This window comes from Odocoileus virginianus, chromosome 13 (assembly GCF_023699985.2).
Source record: "Odocoileus virginianus isolate 20LAN1187 ecotype Illinois chromosome 13, Ovbor_1.2, whole genome shotgun sequence".
Classification (NCBI taxonomy): domain Eukaryota; kingdom Metazoa; phylum Chordata; class Mammalia; order Artiodactyla; family Cervidae; genus Odocoileus; species Odocoileus virginianus.
In genome coordinates, this window is record NC_069686.1 from 22,919,029 (window position 1) to 22,928,021 (window position 8,993).

General features: G+C 36.0%; 1 long non-coding RNA gene across 1 annotated transcript; it reads left to right on the forward strand.

The window, feature by feature from the left end:
• The first annotated feature begins 7,266 nt into the window (after window positions 1-7,266).
• On the forward strand, window positions 7,267-8,226 carry LOC110148285 (uncharacterized). The gene is made up of 2 exons (XR_002317133.2): window positions 7,267-7,344; window positions 8,043-8,226. It is a non-coding gene; the product is annotated as an uncharacterized lncRNA (long non-coding RNA).
• Window positions 8,227-8,993: the final 767 nt, after the last annotated feature.

Consider the following 8,993-nt stretch of genomic DNA (forward strand, 5'->3'; position numbering starts at 1 on the left):
CTGTACAAAAAAGATCTTCATGACCCAGATAATCACAATGGTGTGATCACTCACCTAGAGCCAGACATCCTGGAACGTGAAGTTAAGTGGGCCTTAGAAAGCATCACTATGAACAAAGCTAGTGGAGGTGATGGAATTCCAGTTGAGTTATTTCAAATCCTAAAAGATGATGCTGTGAAAGTGCTGCACTCAATATGCCAGCAAATTTGGAAAACTCAGCAGTGGCCACAGGACTGGAAAAGGTAAATTTTCATTCTAACCCCGAAAAAAGGCAATGTCAAAGAATGTTCAAACTACCACACAATTGAGCTCATCTCACATGCTAGAAAAGTAATGCTCAAAATACTCCAAGCCAGGCTTCAATAGAACATGTACCATGAGCTTCCAGATGTTCAAGCTGGTTTTAAAAAAGGCAGAGGAACCGGATATCAAATTGCCAGCATCTGGATCATAGAAAAAGCAAGAGAATTCCAGAAAAACATCTATTTCTGCTTTATTGATTATCCCAAAGCCTTTGACAGTTTGGATCACAATAAACTGTGGAAAATTCTGAAAGAGATAGGAATACCAGACCACATTACCTGTCTCCTGATAAATCTGTATGCAGGTCAGGAAGCAACAGCTAGAACTGGACATGGAACAACAGACTGGTTCCAAATCGGGAAATGAGTACATCAAGGCTGTATATTGTTACGTTGCTTATTTAACTTATATGCAGAGTACATCATGTGAAATGCTGGGCTGGAAGAAGTATAAGCTGGAATCAAGATTGCTGGGAGAAATATCAATAACCTCAGATATGCAGATGACACTACCCTTATGGCAGGAAGTGAAGAAGAACTAAAGAGCCTCTTGATGAAAATGAAAGAGCAGAGTGAAAAAGTTGGCTTAAAACATTCAGAAATCTAAGATCATGGCATTTGGTCACATCACTTCATGGCAAGTAGATGGGGAAACAATGGAAATAGTGACCGACTTTATTTTGGGGGGCTCCAAAGTCACTGCAGATGGTGACTGCAACTATGAAATTAAAAGACACTGGCTCCTTGGAAGAAAAGCTATGACCACCCTAGAAAGCATATTAAAAAGCAGAGACATTACTTTGCCAACAAAATCTGTCTAGTCAAAGCTGAGGTTTTTCCAGCAGTCACATATGGATGTGAGAGTTGGACTATAAAGAAAGCTGAACACCAAAGAATTGGTGCTTTTGAACTGTGGTGTTGGAAAAGACTCTTGAGAGTCCCTTGGTCAGCAAGTAGATCCAACCAGTCAATCCTAAAGGTAATCAGTCCTGAATATTCTCTGGAAGGAATAATCCTGAGGCTGAAACTGAAGTACTTTGGCCACCTGATGTGAAGAACTGGCTCCTTGGAAAAGACCCTGATGCTGGGAAAGATTGAAGGCAGGAGGAGAAGTGGATGACAGAGTATGAGACAGTTGGGTAGTATCACCGACTCAGTGGATATGAGTCTAAGTAAGCTCTGGGAGTTGGTGATGGACAGGGAGGCCTGGTGTGCTGCAGTCCATGGGGTCGCAAAGAGTTGGACATGACTGAACGACTGAACTGAAATGATTTTCAGTGGTGTCATGCCTAGTGGTAGAGAATCTCTCTCCTTTCAGTGAGAAGAGGGTAAAAGAAAGGAGTCTTTACCTATCAGATGCCTTCAACTGGAACTTAGCATCAGCAATAGGTAGCTTGGCAGGATGAGAAATGCAGACAGCCTGCACCTCCTGGGAAAACTGCCCTTTGAAGAAAGCTGGTGGGAGAGTGAGCCCTGTGTTTTCAACTCACCAGTCTGGGCTGAGCTGGGAGAGAAAAGGCTTGGTTCAAACACTACAGATTCTCCCAGTATTTACTAATTTTAGTAGATTTTCTCACATCTGTTTTTCTCAGTGGCTTTATGATCTTATAATCATTTCCAGAGACCTTAAATAGTTGGTTTTCTTTCTTTTCTTTTTTAGACCAGAGATCAGTTTCATGGGAGAACAGATCTGTGGAGCTCATTCTGGTATAATGAAAGTGGAGCTCTGCACACCATCTGTTTTTAACACTTCAGAACTTTGGATTCTGCTTAATTCATGGGGAAATAATCCATTATAAAGGTCATTTCTTCACTTACCACAGTGAAGGATTCAATATTTGCAATAGATGGGAGGATTTTTTTCCTTGGCCATTGTCTAGGAGTAGCAGTTCTTTCTCTAAATAAATATACTTTGCATTTCCCTTCTTGGCTCTTGCTCCGGACACAGCTGATAAAACAATGGTGTGGGGAGGGAGCTAGTGAGAGCAAACACCCTATGCTTCCCCTTGATTCATAATTTTTTTAGTAACTAAATAAAAAATTCCTGGAATATTTATACTTTATGCAGCAAGCACATTGAGACATGTTGTCAGTTTCCATTTTAATTACTGTTCTAATTGCTTTTCATTTTAAATCCTATCATAAACCTACTCCATACCACCTGCCTATTCACAGTAAAATGGAAAGAGAGTGGGAAGAGAGAGGAGAACAGAAATTATGGCTTAAATAAATTCATCTTAATCTTAGGCATTCAAAAATATGCACATAGAAGAACACTGCTTCTACTACTTGAGGGTATGAAGTAATGTAATCAAGAAACAGCATGCACTGTTATCTAAATCAGCTTGTGTTTTACATAAGAAATTCTAGACACTCAGGCATAAAACTTACCCAACATAAGTGTCTCTGTTATGTTCAAATAACATCGGTTCTAAGTTATTCTATAAACCACTAAAGATTTGGGGTACACTTTTTATTTTTATTTATTTTTTGGGGGGTATACTTTTTTAAAATCAGAATTTCACATAGTGTGATTTTCTGTCCACTTGTCACCTACAAGTGTTTATGTAAAGTGCCAATTCTAGTTCCTATTCAAGTCATTATCTGTAGGGGCTGAGAACATAATGATACATTTTTAACAAGACCTCCAGGTGATTTCAGTGTACATTAAAGTTTGAGAGCTAGTCTCTCTGTACTTGTATTGTGTGAGGGTTTCACTGACATGCTTTGCTTGAGGAGATGATGCTCATGATGGAAAGATGTTGAGGATGGGCATCAGGAAGAGGCTGCTCTCCATACAGAAGCTGATGATGGCTGAGTGACTTGTTCATTCTGACCACCAATATATTTATTTATACAACTGTGATAATATTTCAGTTTGCTTCTTAGAGCTGATGTGAATATCAAATGAGATCAATCAATCCAGCAAAAACAATTTGCAAAGTGAGACACCTTTTACAAACAGTGAATCTTAGATAAAAAGTTTTGTTTTACCTTCACAAAGACTAAGATATATTTTACAACTATTCTGGTACAGACAGTAAGAAAAAAAAATGGAAAATTGTCATTCCAGAATACAACAAAGTAGGCATGAAAACCTGCTTTGAGTTTATTTCAACAGCTGACTCAGAAGCTAGAAAATATGATGCATACATCAAAATACATCCAAAGCTTACAGCCTGATGGTCACCTTAAATAAATTTAGTTAGTCACAATAAGTTATGACTTGCAATGATTGATAATGAGGATATTAATTATATTTATGGCACCAATGTTTAGTGCCCCAAAAAACAGAATGGTTGTAACATCAGCAATATTTATTGAAGTGACACTGAAGACACAATATATGGATTTACTCTTCACCTACTAGATTTAAGACTTTGATTAGATCATGTGATGATACATGCAGGACATCCTGGAATTACTGCATATCAAAAGGACAACTCTGCTGACAGCTTCCCCTTGAGACATCTACAAGTCACCAAGTTCCAGAGAGTATATGTCTGGAAATGGTATCAGTGACATACTGTTAATGGGTGAATCACTTATCTGCAAAAAGTCCTCCACCTCAGTTGCCATTAGAGGTCACTGATTATTTTTATTCAGGACAAAGAAACATTTACATTAGCTACAGTTTTTCCTGTACAATGCCTAAAGTCTATGTTAAGGACAAGCAATCAGAAATTTACAGGGAAACCACCATGATGACCATCATTGTGTGGGGAAAGAGAGGGCTGATGCATATCCCTGGTAATACAGATAGGACAACTGTTAAATTTCAGGCAACCAGAATCCTGTTTCTTCTATAAAATTCTAGCTTAGAAAGAGACTACTGAAATAATCTACCTAAAGGAGACAAACACAAATATTTTCAAGATAATCAGCTGAGCTAAGTAAATAAGACCTATGGCTGTCACATAGAGACATTTGGATTCACGTACTAGAAAGATGGGGGCTTCGCAGATGTCTCAGTGATAATCCACCTGTCAATGCAGGAGCCTCAGGAGAAGTGGGTTTGATCCCTGGGCTGGGAAGATCCCCTGGAGGAGGAAATGGCAACCCACTCCAGTATTCCTGGGATAACCCAATGGATAGAGAAGCTTGGTGGGCTGCAGTCCATGGGGTCCCAAAGAGTCAGACAGGACCGAGCAACTGAACACCTACACACTAGAAAGAGAGAGACCACTGTTCTGTGGATTCTGATTCACCTGAGCCTCTTGTTTCTAAATGATTTCTGAAAGAAGCTGAGAATGATAAAGATCATGCAGCTTTTCAATAGCAAGGACCAGATTACAACTCAGTTCTACTAATAGATTCAATTTGGGTTTGATTTATAATCAAAGCTAGGGACATTTGAACGTGTATGAAATAATTTATGTATTTCCTAAGCTCAAATTTGCAAGAAAGAAGATTTATACATTTTATTTTAAACTATCAATTTATGACTTTTCATTTAGAAACTTTGGCTGAATAATTACTACAGTTTCTAAATGCTTGATTACACAACTAATTTATACTTTATTTTTTCTTATTTTCTCATATTTTTTCTTATTTTCTTTATTATGACCTGCTATATTTTGTTCCTATATGTAATGTACATGCCCTTTCAGTAAGAAGTATATATCCACATACTTATACAGACACTTCAATTGTTTTCTGATACATCTACAGACTAGGTGGCCAATGAATAAATTTTATATATGGCCTAATTTTCTAAAAAGTTAGTCAATGAAATTGTTTCTTCAGTAACATGGTGCATAATAGATTATTAACCAACTAAATTGTGGGATTTTATTTAAATGAATTCTTGAGCTACAACTAGGATTCCAGATGGCTGGTATATTTAATAGGCAATGTGGGAAAATGTAGAAGGTTAGGAGAGTTGCCTCAAAAATTATTAAATAACTTTTAAAACTTTTTGACATGCTGGCGATACTACTCAAACACTGCAAAATGCTTTTATACCTCAAGTACCACTAATAAACAGGTGAAACTCATAAGCACATGTTCTCACCTTTAATAGGGGACAGAATACATATAAAAGCAAGGTCCTAAATAAATTATAAATTTATAACCAGATGTTGTAAGGGTAGATAAAAAAAAAAATACGCTCTCAAAAAGCTAATAGCCAGCTCATTAAGGACACAGTCACCTTCTGCTTTTCTAACAGTTACATTGTAAATGAACACCATAGAAAATAGATATTATGGAAAAAACAGCCACAGTTAATAGAGAGAAAATAAAGGAAAGGAAAATGGACAATTTGAGAAATTATCCTCAATGCCTTTTGGTCTATGTATTAGGTGCTAAAAGAAAAAAACTGCATTTTATTAAACCATGGTGAAAGCCGCCAGTATTTTATTTTTATAAAATATACAAGTTAAAGCATCTTTTTTCAGAAATACTTAACTGCAATTAATATTTATCCCCTAATGGTATAAAAGATTTATATTTAGAGGGCATATGCCAAAATCACTGCAGATGGTGATTGCAGCCATGAAATTAAAAGATGCTTACTCCTTGGATGAAAAGTTATGACCAACCTAGATAGCATATTAAAAAGCAGACACATTACTTTGCTAACAAAGGTCCGTCTAGTCAAAGCTATGGTTTTTCCCGTAGTCATGTATGGATGTGAGAGTTGGACTATAAAGAAAGCTGAGCACTGAAGAATTGATGCTTTTGTACTGTGATGTTGGAGAAGACTCTTGAGAGTCCCTTGGACTGCAAGGAGATCCAAACAGTCCATCCTAAAGGAAATCAGTCCTGAGTGTTCATTGGAAGGACTGATGCTAAAGCTGAAACTCTAATACTTTGGCCACCTGATGTGAAGAACTGACTCATTTGAAAAGACCCTGAGGCTGGGAAAGATTGAAGGCGGGAGGAGAAGGGGATGACAGAGGATGAGATGGTTGGATGGCATCACCGACTCAATGGACGTGAGTTTGAGTAAGCTCCAGAAGTTGGTGATAGACAGGGAGGTCTGGTATGCTGCATTCCACGGGGTCATAGAGTTGATGACTAAGCAACTGAACTGAAGTGAACTGCCTCTTAAAAGATTATATTTCTAGGTAAGAATTATTTATCTTAACATGTAATGAAATAACAGAAAGAAAGGGAAAGGAAATGTTGAATTTCAAGTGCCAGTGGAAATGCTGAACCATTGGTTGGAAGTCAAGAATAAATAATCTGGAAGGAAACTATGGCTTGAAATTGATTTTATGAAATTCCTGCTGAGAATTTTAGCTAAAACTATGGATTTTAATAGTCTATTAGTGATGAGATAAACCAATACACAACTAAGGTGGAAAATGTGCAAAGAAGGAAGGACTAAAGCTCTAACTTTGGCTAAGCTTTGGACGCAGAATAGGAGACCTAAAAAAGGGAAATAAGCATGGTACTAAAAGCAAGAAAATTACAAGTTACTTTATTAAAGCCACTAGTTTGATTTTAAAAAGAACTAAAGATGCAAATAGGATAAACTATAAATACTTATCGGCTATAGTTTCTTCATCTACTGAAGGACATGGCATATAAATGCCCAGATTGCTTCCAGCTCAAGCAAATTTTATCAGTTGGCAATTAGAAGTTTGGGTGCGTTAGGGCAATTTTAGTGGACTGAGAGAAAATTCAGGTTTCAAGGGCCTATTTAAAGAGCAACTGGGTAGTCAATGGTTTATCTCTGATGGTATCATCTTTGTCAAGGACTTTCAAAATATTCTCAGCATATAAAAATTCACAAACATTTGCACACATCTATTTGATCTGTAGAACTGACTGTTCCAGATATAAATACAGCTAGCTGTATTTTCATGAAATTCCTATTTTTACAGTAAACTTTAAAAATAAAATGTTACTATTAATCATAAGACATTGCTGAAACTATCTTTGATCTTAATATTAACTTGGAAAGGCCAGTGAAGACATAAAGAATGAGCTATGCCTGTAACTATAGCAACAAAGTCAAACATGGTAACTAGAAAATGGAAGACTTAACATCTTTTTAGGCAAGAGGGCCCTGACTCTGCTCCCTCTTTACATGGTGAGTACATTTTCAGTTTAAAAGGAATACTTAAATATTACTAAAAGAAATATCAAAAAGAAAGTAGTTGGAATAATATTACTAACAGGACAGTATTATTTTGGACAAACTATTAGGAAATATGAGAACCAACCCACTAGAAGAAACATTATTTATGAACTTGTGTGTACTAATAAATTTCCTAGAGAGAAACAGACCATATACAGGTAAAATAATAAAGAGAAAAACAAGACTATATACATAGTGAATGCATGCAATATACTTCTATTAGAAAATGACCATCATAAACTTAATCTGAATAGAAATGTAAATAACATAATAAATTGATTGAATGTGATCTATTCTGATGTATTTATATTTGTAGAATCCTATACCATAAAGAGAGAAAACATGCATTTTAAAACAAATGGAATAGAACATATGAAACATTTACAAAATTTTCTCAGACACCAGGTCTTAAAAAATTTTATTTTTAATTTGTTATGTTGGACACCAGTTTGTATATATTATATTTTGTGTATTTTAATAATATATTATATACATATATTGTTAAATATGATTTCCCTGCAGCTATATGTATTTATGTGACTAAGGTCTTGCTAATAAAATGGAGTGGAAATGATGAGGGCAACTTCTGTAGCCCTTGTTACAAGTAAGTTATTTGCCTTAGATTTTCTTTCTTTCTTCTTTTCTATAAGCTGGATCTCACATAGGCACAAATGAGATTTCACTCTGCAGACAAGGGAGGCACCTCGGGAGAGCAGAACAATCAAGATGGAAGAAACCAGAACACTTGAACGACCTTGTGAAGCAGAGCTGTCCCTCTGGCCTGGAGCAAGCAGACTGCCGTATAAGAGAGAAATACATTTCTATCCTATTTAAGCTACTCTAGTATTTTTGCTATAGAAACTTAGAATTGATGCTAAAAGCATTTTTCAAAGGATTTCAAACCGCTGGAAAGATGTAGATCCTTTCCAGTTAATGCAGACATGTCTGTATAGGATTTCAATTACTTTGGTATTAACTAACCCACTAACACATGTACTCTATTACCAGCAAGTTGATGTCAGATCTAAATCCTTTTATCTACAGTACATTGTTCCCAATTTTCAGTTCTCCCACGATTCAAGATTGCACTCAAATATTTAATGAGAAAACTGCTGTTTCAAACAAAGGCTAACTTTTTGCTTATCATAAAAAATATATATATATAAAACTGCCAAAAGGATCAAAGATTCTACAAAGCATTTAAATTAGTAGACAGTTTCATGCATTTATACCTTAAATAGATTGTCTGAGAGTTTTGTTCTAAGTAGGGAGAGAAGAGACTGCAACTGAGGCTTATAAAATCTAGTTCTTAGATTGAAAACAGACAAGGAAAAGGTGTTGATTTCTGAGTGTCAACTATGTGCTTGGCGTTGTTCTCTTTTATCATATGCCTGCATACAGCTAATAATCTCCAAGAATTAGATGTATTTAATTTGTAGTATTTCATCTTATCTTTTAAAAAATCCTTATAAAGAAATTATTGTTAAATCTATTAATCGGTTGGAGATCAGAGTTGTGAAATGGCTGCTGTGGAAGGTGAACAAAGATCTCTCTAATCACTGGACTGTTTTAGAAAAAGAGTAAACTTTGAGAACTAGAAA